The following is a 20,853-nucleotide window of genomic DNA, read 5'->3' as shown; positions in this document are numbered from 1 at the left end:
GACTGCAGAGTCAGACTTCTCCTTATACCCTGAAGCCTGCAGCCACCTCAGCCAACAGTTTCAAAATACTAATGCCTAGAAATTGGACCTGGTGTATCTGTATTCCAAGATGTTTCCGCTCCTCTAACTCACCTAGACATGCCTTTCAAGTAATATATGACCACTCTGTTTTTCCTACCAAAATGTACTGCCTCTAACCATCTGTCTTGAAGTTCAATAGCCAATTATTTCCCTATTTGTTGTGTTTATTGATGTATTTCTCAATCTTGGCTCTCTGGGTATCGTGGGAAAATTTAGAAATTATGTTTTGATTCCACACTCCAAAGAATGAACAAAGGAAGTCCCAGCACCAATTCTTGTGCAACACCATTTCCCATCCTTGTGCACTGCCAGACTTTGCTCCCAACTTGGCTTCCTGTCCTGAATCCAGCTAGCAATTCACTCTGCTCGTTGATCTGTGACTCCAGACTGAACCTACTCTGTATCTATTACAGGTTGTGCCGGATTTTTTGTGGGATACACGGAACAATCTTTTTTTCAGCCCTACTCTGGCCCACCCCCACAATGCTTTTTCCTGTAGATTGGTGACTGCATTGGTGCTGCTCCCCTACAGAACTCGAAAATGCCGTCACTTTCTTGCTGCCATTTTACACACTGCTCTTGTCCTCATGTGGGCCATCTCTCACCCTTCCCTTTCTGGGTGTTCCTGGCTAGTTTGGCTGTGCATCATCCATCTTTCTCTCTCTCGGTTAGTGTGGCTTGACCTGCTCAGCATGTCTGACAGCTCTGCACTTTATCTCATTCACATTCCTTTTGTTGTGGTTCCTCCATTAATCCGTCATCAAGAGCTTCTCACCATGGCAACCCTGGCCGCACCTTATCAAAATTATACCCTGTATCCTAACTATTCTCTACAAATGAAAACTGATTTATGTTCTCTCTCTATCCTGAATATTAACTCTTTTCACAGACAGCACACGCAGATGATGCAGAGATAGGTGGTGTTGTGAACAGCGTATAAGACTATTAACGTGCAGTCCAATTATAGCTGGGCTATATTTGTGTGTGTGTGAATAAAACAACTTTTTTTCTCAAGTTGTTGCCAGGATTCTCATTCTGTTGGGATTTTAAAAATTTATGTTGGTTGGCCTGCATTCAAGAATTGTGAATTAGACTTTATTGAGGTGATGTACAGGTATGTGGCCTGGAACAGACTCATTCAAAGGATGTTTTCAGAAGCACAATTAATTCACTGAGGTATACACTTTGTATCATGTTGGAATATGAGTACTATATATGAATATTAGAGGGTTTGGCAAACACTGCAGGAAAATACTTCCTGCCTTATCGTGGATCCCAAGATTTTATCAGCCCAAAGGATGGTTGAGCACTTGATAAATGTGTCTATGCAGTCTATATTCTCAGTGCTGGTATTATATACAGTGTGTGTGTGTGTGTGTGTGTGTGTGTGTGTGTTTCTGTACGTGTGGTTTGTGTAGCTTGCGTATGGCTCTGTGTGAGTATGTGGGTGTGTCTGTACACAGGAAAATATTTAATATTCACCTTTCTTTAAAGGAGACATTAAAAATCTAATTAGCTAGTTGCTTATATTCATAATTCCAACATGTGGCTCTAATATGTTAAAAGTTATTTAGTTGTTTCACTGCTAACAAACAAACCTTGTTAAAAACGCAAAGGAGATATTTGGGCTTGTTAAAGAGTAAGCTTTAAGGTGTGTTTTATGAGAAGAAGAGTGAGGCTGTGAGCTGTGGATGGATCCCAGAGTTTACAATGCTTTTAATTACAATCTGCAATGCACACAAGGAGAGAGGTGGAGGAATAGATGGCAGAATCAGAGGGTTATGGGGCTGGAAGAGATTGCAGAAGAAAGGGAGGGGTATGGTAAGACAGATGTTTTCATAAGTAATGTTGAGAGTTTAAAATTAGATGTATTGGTGTTGGAGGAGAAGTCTGGAAGCCATGAACTTAAGCAGCCAATTTTTGGAAGCTAATGGTGGAGTCAACATACCATTAGTGAAAAATAATATATGCTTATGTTTGAATTTTTATTTTCTCTGTTTCCTTGAACAAATTTATTTTGTTTAACTTAGATACTTGTCTGTGAGTGTAAGTGAAATTTTACCTCTGTGGATTGTAACTCATGTAAGAGGAAGTTGCTTGATTCTAAATATTACCATGGTGGTTGTCCATCATGTCCGACGAAGAGAGGAAACTGTGCTGGAGATTTTTTAAAGTGGAAAAGCTATTGTACTGGGGCAGTTCCACCCTTTGGTCCAGTGGTACAAACAAGTGTCGTAAACTAGGGTGTTCCTTGGTTGCAGTGGATGACCATGAAGCCTCTGTGCCTTGTCATGCCCTTTGCTCTCCATGGAGCATTGCACTACCACCTTCCTGGTTGTTTGATCTCACTGTAGATCTCATTCACCCAGTCTGCCAGAGATAACTTTCTATGCTAGGAAAGGCATGTCCCTATCTCACCTACATGAGGCCACCACTACCCTCACCTGGTTTAGCCCGCCTGGCGAATCGGCGTACCAGCATGTGGCTGCTGTCACATGCAAACAGCTACTTGGAGCCACAGGTGAGAGCTGAGTGTCCGGTGGGGACCAAAGCTGAGTGAGCAGATAACCAAAAGCATGGTCAAAGAGGGGGAATTTAAGGAACAGTTAGTGCAGCTGCTTTCAGCATCAGGGACCAGGTCTACTTCCTATCCTCTGGAGCTGATTGTGCATCTTCTTCTGCTAGTGTTCACCTTGGGTGTTCCAGTTTGTTCCTACATCTCAAAGATGTGCTGGTAAATTAATTTGTGAGTGTTAACATCCCCTAGTGTAGATTATTTGGAAAACAGTCAAATGATTGATGGGCATGTGTAAGAAAGAATAAGTTTCTGGGATACATCATAGAATGCATCACAGCTTGGTAAGCTGTTGAACAGTTGGCAACTGCTCTGCCTGAGACTGCAAGAAACTGCAGAGATATTTGGATGTAGCTCAGTACATCATGGTGGTGTTCCTTAAGTTTTTCTTCAATGACAAAATAACTGTGCGGAAGGGCATCGACTGATAGACCAGAATGAGCGAGAGGAGAAATCCTAGGCATCCCCCTCTGAACTGAACGTAGGTATGCTGCAAAGCAGTTCACCCGATTTACATTTGGTTTCTCCAATGTAGAGACCATCATGGACATCCAATAAATTTAAAACATGGAATCAGGAGGGCCAAAAGGGACCATGGAAAGTTTTTGATGAGAAGGATTAAGGAAAACCTCAATTCATTTTATATATACATTAAAAATGAGGGTAGAACCACTCAAAGGTAAAGGAGTGAATTTATATCTAGAAGTAGAGGAAGCTGGGGTGATACTATATGAGTACTTTGTATCAGTATTCACCAAGGAAAAAGATATGGAGAATAATGAGATTGGGAGAGGAATTTCGATATTCTGGGAAAGAGGTTTGAGTCTCTTGAAGAAAATTTTTTTTTTAAATTTTATTTTTATTTGGATAAGGAATTCACAAGTATCATGTACTTTTTTCACATATATCTTTTCCATTTTTTTATATGTATAAAACTATAATTATTTATACATTCTTAAGTACACATTGAGATGATATAAAAAGAAATTAGACACTTAAATAGATAATTATGTACAGTAGAAATTCTAATCTATTAGGCTAAGTTATGGTATTAATTGTTAAGAAAAGTAGTAATAATAGTGGATTAGTAATAGTTTCCATACATCTCTTCTGGTCCAAAATGTATCTCAGCCTATGTAACAACCATTGTAGGTGTTTATATCCTAACTTGTTCATGCTTGCTCCTGCCCCCAAACATAATTATCCAATCCCTATGTACTTATTTACTTAATTTTATCATTTTTTATCCCTTACTCAAATCTTTTCCTTTACTTGTATTAATTCTCTATTTTCCAAACAAAAAAAAGACAAAAACAGTAAACATTTAGACTAGGGGTGCTTACTTTAGCAATATTACTGTGTTGATGAGAAGAGCAGTATAAATCATTAGGAGATTCATCTAAAGTCTGCTCGCATTGGGGTTATATATTCAATCCATTTATTCCAGATTTGATAAAATTTTTCTTTTTGAATTCTCAGGGAGTAAGTCAACTTTTCCATTTTAAATATTTCCAAGATAATTTCGTGCCAATCTTCTAATGTAGGTGGTATTGGATTTAGCCACTTTCTAGTGATTGATTTCTTACTTGCCACTAAAAGGGCCTGCAGCAACTTTATATCTTCCTTCTGTTCAAGAAACAATACATGCCCCAAATAGAGCATCTCAAAGTCCTAAGTACCTTAACTAATGTTCTATGAATACCTTCCCAATATAGACTTAATTTAGGACAATCCCAGAAAATATGGAAATGATTTGCCTCCTTGGAGCCACACCTTCTCCAACACGTCACGTTTGTATCTTTATATTTTTCCTGATATGGGGTCTTAAAGTATCTTATAATATTTTTCCAACGATGTTCTCTCCAAGTCAAAGAATTAGTCGAAGACCACTGAAAGCTGCATATTTTCCCCCAAGCCTCCTCTGAAAGTACCAACCCCGCTTCTTTCTCCCACTTCTCTTTAATATACAATGTGTTTACATTTTTAGCATGGGAGAGTGCATTATATAATCGAGAAACTAATTTACTAGGTATTGAACCGCAAGCCGAATTAAGAATCTTGAAAAATTCTAATTCTATTGTTGATAGGTCTGTATATCTACAACTCTGGTTAACATAATTTCGTACTTGAAGGTACCTAAAAAAGTCATTGTGTTCTAGACCATGTTTGTCCTGCAGGATTTGGAAACTTTGTAATACTCTTTTATGTATAAATGAGAGGTAGGTTGTAAGACCTTTCTTTATCCATAATTCGAATCTTTTATCTCCTCCGTTGGGAAGGAATTCGGTATCATATGCACACCATCTGAAGAGTTTTAGCATGTTATTAATTCCACATGAATTAACTACCTTCTGCCATATTTTTAATGTAAGATTTATCCAACCGTTTTTAAATTTTTCCAATTGAGCCATCAATCCTTTGTCAGCTTATTGAGGCCTGTAGAGGAAAACTGTCAACCAATCCAAATTCTATTTCCTTCCATCTAGCCTTATATTCCCTATTACACCAATATAACAGAGGGGTTATCTGTGAGGCATAAAAATAATTTCTCAGGCAAGGAAGAACCATACCTCCTCCTTCCTTCCCTAACTGTAAGGTGTTATATCGAATTCTAGGTTTCTTTCCTTGCCAAATGAAGCGGGAAATCCATTTGTCCCATTCCCTGATTTGATTATCATCCACCTCCACAGGTAAAGTATGGAAAAGATACAGTAACCGAGGAAGAATATTCATTTTTATAGTATTTATCCTTGAATTTAAACTTAAAAAGGGGATAAGATTCCATCTATGCATATCTACTTTTATCTCTGAGATTAATGGCCCATAATTTACCTGTGACAGCATTGAAAGATCCTTCGGCAGGGTTATTCCTAAATATTTTAATGATTTAGCTTCCCACTTAAGATCATATGTATCCTGCAATTTTTTGGATGGTGTATAATTTAGGGACATAACCTGCGTTTTCTTTATATTTATTTTATAACCTGATATTTTCCCAAAGTCATCCAACAATGTAAACAATCCTATAAATGATTTTTCTGGTTTACTCAGATAGACTAAAACGTCATCTGCGAATAACGCCACTTTCTGTTCAATCCCTGCCACCTTGATACCTCTTACGATTTCGCTCTGTCTTATTAGTTGGGCAAGTGGTTCAATATATAGCGCAAAAAGGAGAGGAGAAATTGGGCATCCCTGTCTAGTGCCTCTCTCTAAAATAAAGGAGTCAGAAAGGTCCCCATTTATCTTTATTCGAGCTGTAGGGCTGTCATATAGAGTCTGGATTACTTTAATAAACTTTTCTTGAAAGCCGAATCTTCCTAACACTCTGTATAGGAATGCCCAACTAACCGAATCAAAAGCTTTCTCAGCGTCTAATCCTACTACCATTGTCTCTGTCTCATTCTTATTAACCTGTTCTAATATGTGTAGAGTTCTCCTTATGTTGTCCTGTGTTTGTCTTTGTTGAATAAATCCAGTCTGGTCTAAATGGATTAGGCCAGGTAAGAGCTTTTCCAATCTGCGCGCTAATATAGATGTAAATAGTTTGTAATCTAAATTAAGAACACTAATTGGCTGATAATTGCCACATTCTAGTTTATCTTTACCCTCTTTAGGAATAACTGAAATAATCGCTTCTCTCCAGGAAGGTGGAGTTTCTCTTCTCTGCAAGATCCAATTAAAGGTGTTAAGTAGTAATGGGGCTAACTGTGACTCCAGGGATTTGTACCACTCTGAGGTAAACCCATTTGAACCGGGGACTTTCCAGCCTTTAACCTAGAGATGGCCACATTCAGTTCTTTGGCAGTTACTGGTTCTAATAGACTTTCATTTTGTAAATCTGTAAGTTTAGGTAGATCTAAAGAATTCAATAAACTGTCTATATAGGGCTCATTGGGGGCCCGGGGTTGGGAGTACAGTTCTCGATAATATGTTTCAAAACTCTCTTGAATTTTCCCTATTGTACTCTCCACAAGCTTTGTCTTTGGATTCTTTATTTTATGAATTGTATTGTCTGCTTGTTGTTTTCGTAATTTATATGCTAGTAATCTAGCTGATTTACCTCTTACTTCATAATTCTTTTGTCTCAGGTAAAGAAAATTTCTTTGAGTTTCCAACGTATAAATATCGTCAATTTCACTTTGCAATTTCCTAATTTCCTGTTTTAAATTTGAATTACTTTTGTTGCTATCTACAACTTGAAGTTGTTTTAATTTTCCTTGAAGGTCTGCTAATTTTTGTGCATTGATTTTTTTCATGTGAGTGGTAATGGAAATAATTTTCCCTCTCAGTACAGCTTTCAATGTATCCCATAAGATCACTGGTGATGTTTCTCCCGTATCACTAAGGTCTAGATATTCTTTGATTTCTCCGCTTAATCTCTCCATTACTTTTGGGTTATTGAGTATATGTGAGTTTAGCCGCCATAGTGTTTTCCTCATTTTCCTTTCCAGTATTAGAGACATAGAGACTGGGCTATGATCTGACAGATCAATTGTTGCAATATTACAGTTTTTTATCCTGAGTCTATCTGTGTTAAAGATAAAGAAATAGTCTATCCTTGAATAGGCTGAATGAGGGAAAGAGTAATGTGTATAATCTTTACTAGTGGGGTGTAATTCTCTCCACACATCTATAATTCCCAACTCCTCCATCAATAAATTCATTTTCCGAGTCAGAGGTTTATTCTGAGTAACTATTCTTGAAGAATCTAATATAGGATTTAATCTAATACTAAAATCCCCTCCACAAATTACTACCCCTTGAGAACTGACCATTAGGTCAAAAATGTGTCTATAAAATGACCATTCACTACCTGGAGGAGCATAAACATTCCGCAGTGTTATTTCTGTACCTTCTGGTAAAGACTGGTAAAGACAAATGTAGGTCCCCTGCAGACAGAAACAGGTGAATTGATTATGGGAGCAAGGACATGGCAGACCAATTGAATAATTACTTTGGTTCTGTCTTCACTAAGGAGGACATAAATAATCTTCCTGAAATAGTAAGGGACAGAGGGTCCAGTGAGATGGAGGAACTGAGTGAAATACATGTTAGTAGGGAAGTGGTGTTAGGTAAATTGAAGGGATTGAAGGCAGATAAATCCCCAGGGCCAGATGATCTGCATCCTAGAGTGCTTAAGGAAGTAGCCCAAGAAATAGTGGATGGATTAGTGATAATTTTTCAAAACTCGTTAGATTCTGGACTAGTTCCTGAGGATTGGAGGGTGGCTAATGTAACCCCACTTTTTAAAAAAGGAGGGAGAGAGAAACCGGGGAATTATAGACCGGTTAGCCTAACGTCGGTGGTGGGGAAACTGCTGGAGTCAGTTATCAAGGATGTGATAACAGCACATTTGGAAAGCGGTGAAATGATCAGACAAAGTCAGCATGGATTTGTGAAAGGAAAATCATGTCTGACGAATCTCATAGAATTTTTTGAGGATGTAACTAGTAGAGTGGATAGGGGAGAACCAGTGGATGTGGTATATTTGGATTTTCAAAAGGCTTTTGACAAGGTCCCACACAGGAGATTAGTGTGCAAACTTAAAGCACACGGTATCGGGGGTAAGGTATTGGTGTGGGTGGAGAATTGGTTAGCAGACAGGAAGCAAAGAGTGGGAATAAACGGGACCTTTTCAGAATGGCAGGCGGTGACTAGTGGGGTACCGCAAGGCTCAGTGCTGGGACCCCAGTTGTTTACAATATATATTAATGACTTGGATGAGGTAATTAAATGCAGCATCTCCAAGTTTGCGGATGACACGAAGCTGGGTGGCAGTGTTAGCAATGAGGAGGATGCTAAGAGGATGCAGGGTGACTTGGATAGGTTGGGTGAGTGGGCAAATTCATGGCAGATGCAATTTAATGTGGATAAATGTGAAGTTATCCACTTTGGTGGCAAAAATAGGAAAACAGATTATTATCTGAATGGTGGCCGATTAGGAAAAGGGGAGGTGCAACAAGACCTGGGTGTCATTATACACCAGTCATTGAAAGTGGGCATGCAGGTACAGCAGGCGGTGAAAAAGGCGAATGGTATGCTGGCATTTATAGCGAAAGGATTCGAGTACAGGAGCAGGGAGGTACTACTGCAGTTGTACAAGGCCTTGGTGAGACCACACCTGGAGTATTGTGTGCAGTTTTGGTCCCCTAATCTGAGGAAAGACATCTTTGCCATAGAGGGAGTACAAAGAAGGTTCACCAGATTGATTCCTGGGATGGCAGGACTTTCATATGAAGAAAGACTGGATGAATTGGGCTTGTACTCGTTGGAATTTAGAAGATTGAGGGGGGATCTGATTGAAACGTATAAGATCCTAAAGGGATTGGACAGGCTGGATGCAGGAAGATTGTTCCCGATGTTGGGGAAGTCCAGAACGAGGGGTCATAGTTTGAGGATAGAGGGGAAGCCTTTTAGGACTGAGATTAGGAAAAACTTCTTCACACAGAGAGTGGTGAATCTGTGGAATTCTCTGCCACAGCAAACTGTTGAGGCTAGTTCATTGGCTATGTTTAAGAGGGAGTTAGATATGGCCCTTGTGGCTACAGGGGTCAGGGGGTATAGAGGGAAGGCTGGGGCGGGGTTCTGAGTTGGATGATCAGCCATGATCATAATAAATGGCGGTGCAGGCTCGAAGGGCCGAATGGCCTATTCCTGCACCTATTTTCTATGTTCTATGTTTCCATGTTTCTATTCTTCCTGTAATTTTTACAAATCTTCCATCTTTGTCTTTAGTCTCTGAAATATGTTCATAATTAAGAGTACTTGATATTAAAGTAGCTACCCCTCTTTTGTGGCTCAATTTATATGATGAATAAAATACATGCTTAAAGCCCAGTCTTTTTAATTTTCCATGTTCAGATTGGCTCATATGTGTTTCCTGGAGGAAAGCTATCTGTGCCCTCTCTTTTTTCAATTTAGACATAATCTTATTTCTTTTAATTGGATTCAAAACCCCATTAACATTATAGGAAATTATTTTTACCAATTCAATTTGCATTTTTCTCTAGTAGAAAAAAGCACTCTCCTTTTCTAACCAAACAGTAAGCAATCCCTTCTCAACAGTAAACCAAGACATATAACCACACCCCAGACATTTTTGAACGTGTAACATTTGAAAATTTTTCCCGACTTCCCACAGTGAGGCCTGAGCACCGACCTACCTCAGCTCAGAGGGATAACCTTTATCTTCACCCTGTGTTAGGGGGCCCTCCGCAGTGTGAATAATCATAGAGAATTCTCTCCTATTTGTGTCTCGACCATATTGCTGTCATTCAAGTTATTCCGTCTAGTTTATTTTCAGTTACCAGCTTTCATTTTACCTTTAAGTCCGATTTACTCTCTTCAGTCATTTCTCTTAATTAATCTGTACTCTCTGTACATTCGCATCTGAATATTTGCAGCTTTTCCTTGTAGTTTGACACTCTGGTTCGTGTGGAGCGTCCTTGCCCCACTGACTGCCACGACTTCTGCCGAATCCTCTCCAGTAGCAACTCTGGTTGGGTGATAACTTTAATAGGTAGTCTCCAGTCCGCCAGATCCAACGTTGCCTCCTCCACCGTAGCGTAAGTTTTTGTCCCTTCGTCGTAAAAGACTTTCAGCTGAGCTGGATACAGGGTCTGAAATCTGATGTTGTTTTCCTTCAGGACCCTCTGTGTTTCCACATATTCCTTCCATCTGGCAAGGATCTCCGGTGCGTAATCGTGGTCTAAACTGATTTTACAGTTGCTCCACATGAAACCTTTCTTTTGCCATGCCCGTTTAAGCACCTCTTCCTTCGTTCTGTAACTGAGAAATCTGACCAGAATCGATCTGGGCTGGGCGCCTGCCGGAGGCTGTGGTGCCAACGCGCGGTGAGCCCTTTCTACCTGTAGATCTTTTGCGGCCGGTATATCAAGGTTCTCTCTAAGCAGCTTCTCCACGAAGGGAATCATCAACCCAGGTTTACCTTCAGTTCCTTCAGGAACTCCGTAAATCCTCACATTTCCCTTCTTGAGCGGCCTTCTTGATCTATTAGTTTCCACTGGAGCTGCTCTTGCAGCTCTAGCATTTCTGCTATCACTTCCTCTGCGTTTTGTAGCTTCTCTTCAATTCCAACAATCCTCGCTTCGGCTTCATCTATCCTCCAGTTAGTTTTTACTATTTCTCCTTTAATATTCTCCAGCTGTTTGCTGTTATCTTGTCGGAACTCGCGAATCTCTTCGAGAATCAAAGACAGAGTCACCAATTCCCTCTCATTCTCTCCGTCCTGGCTTGCCGTGGGGGAGCTAGGCCCCTTGCCTTGCTGCGTCTCTTTATGTTTATCAGCCTTCGGAGCGGACTTTTTAATCTTGTTCTTAGACATCATCCTTGCCCCTTTTATTAATATAGTTATACAATATTAAGTATTTGTCTAAATTCGATTTTGGGGCAGTTTACCTTCTTTTTGGTCGAGAGACCTTTTCCTTACGCCGCCATTCCCTTGATGACCCGGAAGTCCTCCCCCTCTTGAAGAAAATTAAAGTGAGTAGGTCTCCAGGGCTTGATGTGATCTATCCCAGGTAATTGAGTGAGGCAAGAGAGGAATTGCTGGGACCTCGATAGTGAATTTTGTATTTGTTTAGCTATGAACAAGGTCATCATTATCATCATCATTAAGTGCCTTGTTGTATCACATGGGCAATCATGGTCTTCCATCTGTCTCTAATCTGTGTAGCTCTAATAAGCTCTTCAAAACTTTTGCTTATCCATCTCTTGATGTAACTCATGAATGTCATACGCTGTTAAACGTAACTTTTCCTTCCATCAGTTTTTCCCGTCCACTGAACAAGGTGCTTTCTTTCAAAAGGGCAATAGGGACGGTGATCCCTGCATCATCGGCGGGGAAACTATTGGGCGCCACGGTAGCGTAGTGGTTAGCGCAATGCTATTACAACTCATGGCGTCAGACTGCAGAATTCAATTCCACTATCATCCAATATCTGTAAGGAGTCTGTACATCCTCCCTATGGAATGCATGGGTTTCCTCCGGGTGTTCTGGTTTCCTCACACAGTCTGAACATGTACCAGTTGGTAGGTTAGTCGGTCATTGTAAATTATCTTGGGATTTGGCTACAGTTAAATTGGTGGTTGCTGGGCGATGAGGCTCTAAATCAACGAAGTTGGAGAAGTATCTTGAAGGTAGGATTACTCAGATTTGAGAATGAATAGACATATAAGGAATGGTCAGTGTGGTTTTGTGCAGACCTGGTGATATCTTTTTTGAGAAAGTGGTGAAGATGATTGAGAGTATTGTAGTAGGAAGTAGACTTCATGGTCATTAGTGTAGCACAAAACAGGGTTCCTTATAGTACACACAGAAAGTGCTGTGGGAACTCAACAGATCAGGCAGTATTTATGGAAAAGAGTAATCAGTCGATGCTTTGGGCCAAGATCCTTCTCAGGACCTACCACACATAGTTAGGTGAAGAAGAGTCTTGGCCCGAAACATTGACTGTTTACTTCATAGATGCTGCCTGGCTTGCTGAGTTCCTCCAGCATATTGTGTGTGTTGCTCTGGATTTCCAGCATCTGCAGATTTTCTCTTGTTTATTCCTTATAGTAGACTGATCCAGAAGATTGAGGCACATGGAGTCCATGGTGACTTGGTAGAATATTGAGACACATGGGGTCCTTGGAAACTTGGTAAAAAATTGAGGCACATGGGTCCATGGTGACTTGGTAGAAGACTGAGGCACATGGAGTCCTTGGTGGCTTGGTAGATTAGATTCAAACTTGGCTTGACCATTGGGGATGGAGGGAAGCGATGGAACGGTGTTATTCTAACTGGAGGACTGTGACGAGTGGTGCTCCATGGGGTCAGTGCTGGGACCTTTGTTTGATATATACAATATATATAAATTATTTAAAGGAAAATATAGGTTGCCTGATTAATGAGTTTGCAGAGAATACAGCAGGACTTGGATCAGTTGGAAATATGGGCAGAGAAATGGCAGATGGACTTTAATCCAGACAAGTGTGAAGTGTTGCATTTTGAGAGACCAAAAGGTAAAGGAATGTGCACAGTAAACAGCAGGAGCCTTTGGAGCATTAATGTACTGTAGAGGGATTTTGGGATGCAAGCTCTCTGAAAGTGGTAACACGAGTGGATAGGGTGGTAAAGAAAGAAGATTTTGCCTTTGTCAGTTGGGGCATTGACTTTAAAAGTCAAAGTCATGTTGCAGCTGTATAAAAATTTGGTGAGGATGTATTAGGAGTATTGTTTGGTTGTTCTGGTCACTGGAGGGATGTGGAAACTTTGGAGAAGGTGCAAAAGAGGTTCAACAATATATTATCTGGTTTGGAGTACATTAGCTTTAAGGAGAGGTTTGACAAACTTGTATTGTTTTCGCTGGAGTGTCAGAGTTGAAGGGTAACTCAAGAGTATGTGAAATTTATGCAAGGCATAGATAGAGTAGATAGAGTATTTTCCCAGGGTGGACATCAAAGTTCAAAGTAAATTTATTATCAAAGTATGTAATATCACCATATACTACCCTGAGATTCAATTTCGTAGTATTTGATATGTCAAATACTAGAAAGCTTCACTTTTAAGGTGAGTGGAAGAAGTTTAAAGGAGGCTGACAAGATTTTTTTAGATAGCGTGTGGTAGGTGACTGGAGCACATGACTCGTGAGGTGGTGGAAGCAGATAGGATAGCAACGTTAAAGAGGGATTTAGACCGGCATGTGAACAGGCAGGGGTGGAGGAATATAGATTACTTTCAAGTCGATGGGATCCGTTTGGCAATGTGGCCGGCATAGACATTATGGGCTGAATTGTACTGTTCTATGTTCTGTGATTTAAGTACATTAGATTAGAAGAAGTGCAAGTGAATCACTGCTTAGCCCGAAAAGACTGGTTCCCTGGCTAATGGGAAGGAAGAGATGAAAGGACAAATCAGAATCAGGATCAGAATCAGAATCAGGTTTATTATCACTGGCGCATGATGTGAAATTTGTTAACTGAGCAGCAGCAGTTCAATGCAATACATAATATAGCAGAGAAAGAGAGAAAAAAAAATAATAAATAAAATAAAACATAAGAATAAATAAACAAGTCAATTACTTATATTGAATAGATTTTTAAAAATGTGCAAAAACAGAAATACTGTATATTAAAACAAATGGGGTAGTGTCCAAAGCTTCAAAGGCCATTTAGGAATTGGATGGTGGAGGGGAAGAAGCTGTTCCTGAATCGCTGAGTGTGTGTCTTCAGGCTTCTGTACCTCCTACCTGATGGTAACAGTGAGAAAAGGGCATGTCCTGGGTGCTGGAGGTCCTTAATAATGGACGCTGCCTTTCTGAGACATCGCTCCCTGAAGATGTCCTGGGTACTTTGTAGGCTAGTACCCAAGATGGAGCTGACTAGATTTACAACCTTCTGCAGCTTCTTTCAGTCCTGTGCAGTAGCACCCTGCCGTACCAGACAGTGATGTAGTCTGTCAGAATGCTCTCCACGGTACAACTATAGAAGTTTCTGAGTGTATTGATTGCTCACAGTTGTAATAAAGGGAGTTGTTGGAGGGATTGGAGAAAACTGGACCAGGGAGTTTTCAAAGGGAATGGTCCTTGCAAAATGTTGAAGGCGGAGGAGAGAAGAAGATATGTCTGATGGTGGAATCTCTTTGAAGGAGGTGGAAAATGTGGAGAATGATCTGTTGAATTCAGAGACCAGTGGGATGGCATGTGAGGACCAGGGGAGCTCCATTCATGTTCTGTCCTGAAGAGGAGAGCAGAGCCATGGGAAGTAGATGAGATGAAGCCAAGGGCTTTGTAAACAATAGTAGAGTGGAAGCTATGGTTTAGGAAGGAAGAGGGCAGTTCAGTGTCCACTGTATGGAGTATCTCCTCTCTGGAGCAAATACGACAGCATATTGGGACTGGGAGAATGGAATAGAAAAGAGGTAGGATGAGTTGAAGGAAAGTGGAAATAGTTGTTAGTCAGTAAGTTTGTAATTAATGTTAGTTGCTGGCCTATCTCCTAAGATGGAGAGGGAAAGATTCAGCAAAGGAAGAAAGAGTAAGAGATTGACCATAGGAAGGTGAGAGCAAGGTGGAAATTGGCAACAAAGTAATGAATGTCTTTCTTCTGAAACAGTAATCCATTGTATCTGTGTTCTCTACTTACAAGAAAATGGGAACAGGAGTAGGCCACTTGGCCCATCAAACTTGCCAAAGTTCAAAGTAACATTTATGATCAGAGTAACGACATGTTATCACATGCAACCATTCAATATGATATTTACAGATCTGCCCCAAAGCCTCAACTGATCTGCTGTGCCAGTTCCCCATAGCCTTTAATTCCCTGATTTTTCAAGAATTTGTCTCCTTTCTTCTTAAGCATCTCCAGTGATCCAACCTCTGGGGAACTCCAGAGATTCGCCATCCTTTGTGCCGAGAATGGAAAGATCAACTTCAGGCTGGAGAGAAGGATGGGCTTTGCACCAACTATTCACACTGTGCTTTAATGTCACAATCTCTATTAGCTTTGGAAAGAACACTAAAACATTTATCTTGTTACTGAGGAATACTGTAGAAAGGTACATCATTGCAAATCTAATCCCTGAGGTAAGAATCAAATGTTTTCTGAGGATGCCATAAAGAGGCACAGGAGAATTAATGGTGTGCTGATCTTGTGTGTTTAACTGCACGGTTTTTCTTATTGAATTGGCCACCATCAGAATTAGAGCCAGATCTATTGTCACAGACTTATATCATGTTTGTATCTATGATGTGAAACATGCTGTTTCATGGCAGCAGTATAGTGCAAATACATAAAATCACTATTATGTATAAAATAAACAAGGAGTGTAAAAAAGGAATACTGCAGTAGTGTTCACGGATTCATGAACCATTCAGAAATCTGATGCCGGAGAGGAAAAAGCTGTTTCTCAGTCTTTGAGTGTGAGTCTTCAGGCTCCTGTACCTCTTCCCTGATTGTAGTACTGAGAAGAAGGCATGTCCCTGGATGGTGAGGCTCCTTAGTGATGCATGCCACCTTTGAGGCACCACCTCAGTTACATTCATTTTATTGGAACAGTCAGTACTTGGAGACAGCAGTGATCGGTAACTGGATTAACCCTAATGGAAGAGGGTTTTGTACCTGAGGCCAAATGCTGAGATCAGTAGATTAATGCACCGCTGCACACGTGTAATGGCTAACTGTAATTGAGATGAACTATCAGAGTCTGGAAAACTAAAGTGAGGGAGAAACAGAGGTCAGAGACGGTGGATAGATTCTGTGGCATTGAAATATTAGCATCCAAAACAAGGGTTACCTGCATTTGTAAAGAGAAAGCAAGCCCTGCTGGATATCTGAAATAAGAGCAGAGCCATTTGGAACAGCAGGTCAGGTAGGGCATGTGGAGACAGAAATGTTCAAGTTGAATGATCTTTCCACTGGAGAACTTAGTGTTGTAAAATATAGGCAACAGACAAAATGCTGGAGGAACTCAGCAGGCCAGACAGCATCTATGGAAAAGAGTAAACAGTCCTGAAGAAGGGTCTTGGCCCAGAACATCAACTGTTTACTCTTTTCCGTAGATGCTGCCTGACCAGCTGAGTTCCTCCAGCATTTTGGGTTTGCTGCTTGGATTTCCAGCATCTGCAGATTTTCTCTTGTTTGATCTTGAGATACAGACACAGTTTGGTATTGAGTCACTCACAGATATGTACCTGCAGATAGTCAAAAGGTGAAAGTACATTTTTTATCAATGTATGTATACTACATACAACCTTGAGATTCGTCTCTTTACAGGCATCCAAAAAACAAAGAAACCCAATAGAACCCAGTAAAAAAAAACATCAAACACTGAATGTGCAAAAAAAACAAGAAGTTGTGCAAACAATAAAAGTAAGCAAATAACATTCAGAACTTTAGTTCACAAAATGAGTCCACAGCCCGGAAGCCAGTCACCACTGCAAGCCGGTCCAGGAGCCTATTAGTTGCAGGCCACAGCCTCAGTTCAGTGCAGAGATGAGTAAACCTCCTCAAGCAGCAAACTGAACACTGGCCCATCCCTTGCCTCTGGCTTCAACACCCTGACCTTTTCAATCTGGCCTGGGACTTAAATCGGCCAAACATTCACTCATTCCTCACTCCTGGGCATGGGCTCTACTGCCTTGATTCAGCCTGTACCCAACTTCTCTGATCCGGCCTATTGCTTAAATCGGTCAAACATTGGCTTGTTCCTCTCTCAGGCCTGGGCCTTGCCACCTTGGCTTGGCTTGCCTTGAATCTGCCGCTCCAAATCAGCTCCAAGCCTGCTCCAGCGATGGCCAAAGATTAACCAAAGAGGGTTTACAGATTGCTTTAAGAGATGACAGATGGAGAGAGAGAGAAATGAGATTAGAAGGGGAATTCTACAGTTTGGGGGTTTGGCAGTCATACCTACAGATGTAAATGATGGAGCAATTAAAAATCAGATGGAAGGCTGCAATTGATGGAGCTCTGAGCTCAATACACCATGGGGATGGTTCAACCCCTTGGTGGGGAAAGGCTATGTCGGGATTTTAAATTAAGGATGACTATTTTAAAATATATGTTAGCACGAATAGGAGTGATTTGGTGAATCTTACCTAACCAAACACTTCTGAAACATGGTTCTTTACATAATGTCATGAAAGGCACTGCTTCCCATATAACATACTACAGCAGCAACTCAACGAATTAACCAAGTAATTTGTTTTGCTGGCGTGAGTGACTGAGGGGTTAATGCTGACTGGTAGACCTTCCTTGCCTTACGTTGCTGTGTGATATTTGAAGGGCACAGGGAGAACAAAGGCACAGATGAACGTATTGCCTGTAACGTGGCACACCTGACAATGCTGCTGCATTCCTGCAGTACTGCATGGGTGTGTCAGCCTAGATTCTGTGGCCCGCCTCTGGAGTGTGAACTTTAACTTTCATCTGGTGCAAGCAAAACAACACCACCACCGTTGAGCCAAAGCTGACCCTAATATGGAAGCTGAGGCAGGGACTTCTCGTATCAAACCCCCACAGTCAATGAATACATCAGATAATCATCCTAGCATGATGAATGACAGCATCTAGTTAAGTACTGGATTGAAGGCCAAAGGGAAAAAAATAAAACTATTAGTTTTGTGGTGATGAATAGAGGTAGAATATAGCCGATAAAGACTAAATATATACATTGGCATATTTAACTTGATCTTTCTTAAACTCCCCTTCTGAGTCATTTCTAAATACTAAAGAAGGTTATTTATTGGTGCTGATTCATGTGTTGTGTTTAGTTGGGTGGGAAACCTTGACAATATAAGTTCAGGTATGCCTGGTGCAGAGAATACGTCAGCAGCTCTCATTGGTATTCACAAAGCTGCAGAAGGAAACCTTAGTTGCTCAGGATGAGCAATGATGTTACTCTGGCATGTTATTCAAGGCACTGACCTGACTTTGTCCTCATAGACCACACATGCTCTCAAGGAGGGTGAATTCTGGGGAGAATCCAAGCAGTTTCTAAGATCATCTTCACTCCTTATCTGGCCCCTATCTCGCCACCCCATCACCTCCCTAAATACATACCACGGGTTGTCAGAGATTCAAGAGATTCTGCAAATGGTAGAAATCCTGAGCAACACACACTAAGTGCTGGCGGAACTCATCCGGTTAGGCAGTATCTATTGATGGAAAAGATAATGTCCTGATGAAGAGTCGTCTTGAAATGTCAACTGTTCATTTCCCTCCATGTATACTTCCTGACCTGTTGAGTTCCCCTAGCATTTTGTGTTGGCTCCATTGGTTGTCAGTTATCCTATAAGAGAGAGTAGAACTTCTGCTCCTTTCCAGGTACCAAAGAAAATAGCTCTGTCATTGTAAAAAAATTTCCCGAGGTTTTGTTTCAGTTAAGGCAACACTTAACTCTCAGACTCTGAAAGAAATGAATATTCAAGGTATACGTCCTATCGAAAGGACAGATTGATGGGCAGAGGGGGTGGGGTGGCTCTGTTGGTGAGGATTGATATTCAGTCCCTTGCGAGGGGGGACATAGAATCAGGAGACGTAATCAGTATGGATAGAACTGAAAAATTCTAAGGGTAGAAAGACCCTAATGGGAGTTATCTACAGGCCCCCAAACAGTAGTCTGGATGTGGGGTGTAAGTTGAATCAAGAGTTAAAATTGGCATGTCGCAAAGGTAATGCTACAGTTGTTATGGGGGATTTCAACATGCAGGTAGACTGGAGGAATCAGGTTGGTACTGGACCCCAAGAAAGGGAGTTTGTGGAGTCCCTCCGAGATGGATTCTTAGAACAGCTTGTACTGGAGCCTACCAGAGAGAAGGCAATTCTAGATTTAGTGTAGTGCAATGAACCGGATTTGATCAGGGACCTCGAGGGAAAGGAGCCATTAAGAGGTCGTGACCATAATATGATGTTTTAATCTACAATTTGAGAGGAAGAAAGGAAACTTGGAAGTGTCAGTATTACAGTTGAACCAAGGGAACTATGGTGCTATGCGGGAGGAGCTGGCCAAAGTTCAATGGAACAATACCCTAGCAGGGATGACAGTGGAACAACAATAGCAAGTGTTTCTGGTGTTACGAGAATACACATAAAATTAAGATGTTTGCTGGCCTGGGCTAGCATCAGTGGCATCAGCAGTTGGTCTGCCACCTGCCCTCAGGGGAAGGAGAGATAAGGAACAATGGAGCAGCGTCTGGAGATGTGTAATGAAGGGATGTGGGAGAGAGAGCTGTCTGGAGCGGCTCCCCCCTTTGAACCCTGAACTGTTTGAAGTGATGGACAGGCGATACCCCAGCAGGGGGATAAAAAGGGACAGGTTCGCTAAGACAGGACACACGCCACCCGAGGTAACAAGACCCTGGAAGCGGTGCGCCTCTCACGAGTGGGTGAGAAGTGTCAGACAACGACAAGGGTGGAAAGGTACGATCAGCGGGAACCCGGTGTGTGTCCGCCCTTGCCTGGGTGCCGGGTTCACTGCAGAGGATCGACCGCATCTGGAGGAGGGGTCACAGTCGGTGACCTCAGGTGACATCACCAAGGACCCGCCCAAAAGCTGTTTGTGAGCCATCTCGCTGGTCTGTGAGCCATCTTGCTGGTCTGTGAGTGAAGCAGTGTTCTGAATGATCAGTTGTTCCTATTCTATCTCTCTCTTCCCCCACGTTGTCCACCGCCATGGCAACGATTACTGCGAACTGAACTACTAACTGGACTGAACTTTGAGTCACTTTGAAATTGGTCATTTACCCCTAGACAACGATAGAGCTTGATTGATGCTGTTATCTTAATTCTGTGCACATGTGTGGTTATCATTGTTGAATTGTTGCATTTATTATCCTTTCGATTACTGTGTTGCTTGTTTCTTTAATAAAACTTTCTTAGTTCTAGTACTCCAGACTCCAACTGAGTGATCCATTTCTGCTGGTTTGGCAACCCAGTTACGGGGTACGTAACACTGGGAATAATGCGGAAGGTGTAGGATCAGTTCATTCCAAAGAGGAAGAAAGATCCGAAGGGGAGTAAGGGGAGGCCGTGACTGACAAGGGAAGTAATGGACAGTATAAAAATAAAAGAGAAGTATAACATAGCAAAGACGAGTGGGAAGCCGGAGGATTGGGAAACTTTTAAAGAGCAACAGAAGGTAACTAAAAAGGCAATATGCAGAGAAAAAATGAGGTACGAAGGTAAACTAGCCAAGAATATAAAGGAGGATAGTAAAAGCTTCTTTAGGTATGTGAAAAGGAAAGAAATAGTTAAGACCAAAATTGGGCCCTTGAAGACAGAAATGGGTGTATTTATTATGGGGAAGAAGGAAATGGCAGATGAGTTGAACAGGTACTTTGGATCTGTCTTCACTAGGGAAGACACAAACAATCTCCCAGATATAATAGTGGCCAAAGGACCTAGGGTAATGGATGAACTGAAGGAAATTTATATTAGGCAGGAAATGGTGTTGGATAGACTGTTGGGTCTGAAGGCTGATAAGTCCCCGGGACCTGATGGTCTGCATCCCAGGGTGCTTAAAGAGGTGGCTTTAGAAATCGTGGACGCATTGGTAATAATTTTCCAATGTTCTATAGATTCAGGATCAGTTCCTGAGGATTGGAGGGTGGCTAATGTTGTCCCTCTCTTCAAGAAGGGAAGAAGAGAGAAAATAGGGAATTATAGACCGGTTAGCCTGACGTCGGTGGTGGGAA

General features: G+C 41.3%; 1 protein-coding gene across 3 annotated transcripts in view; it reads left to right on the top strand.

Moving 5' to 3' along the window:
- Positions 1 to 20,853, top strand: part of LOC134340609 (solute carrier family 15 member 1-like) — a 168,597-nt gene that overhangs the window by 60,318 nt on the left and 87,426 nt on the right. The window lies entirely within an intron of this gene.

Source organism: Mobula hypostoma, chromosome X1, assembly GCF_963921235.1.
Source record: "Mobula hypostoma chromosome X1, sMobHyp1.1, whole genome shotgun sequence".
NCBI classification, from domain to species: Eukaryota; Metazoa; Chordata; class Chondrichthyes; order Myliobatiformes; family Myliobatidae; genus Mobula; species Mobula hypostoma.
Note: the sequence above shows the minus strand (reverse complement) of the source record. Positions and strands in the feature narration are given on the sequence as shown.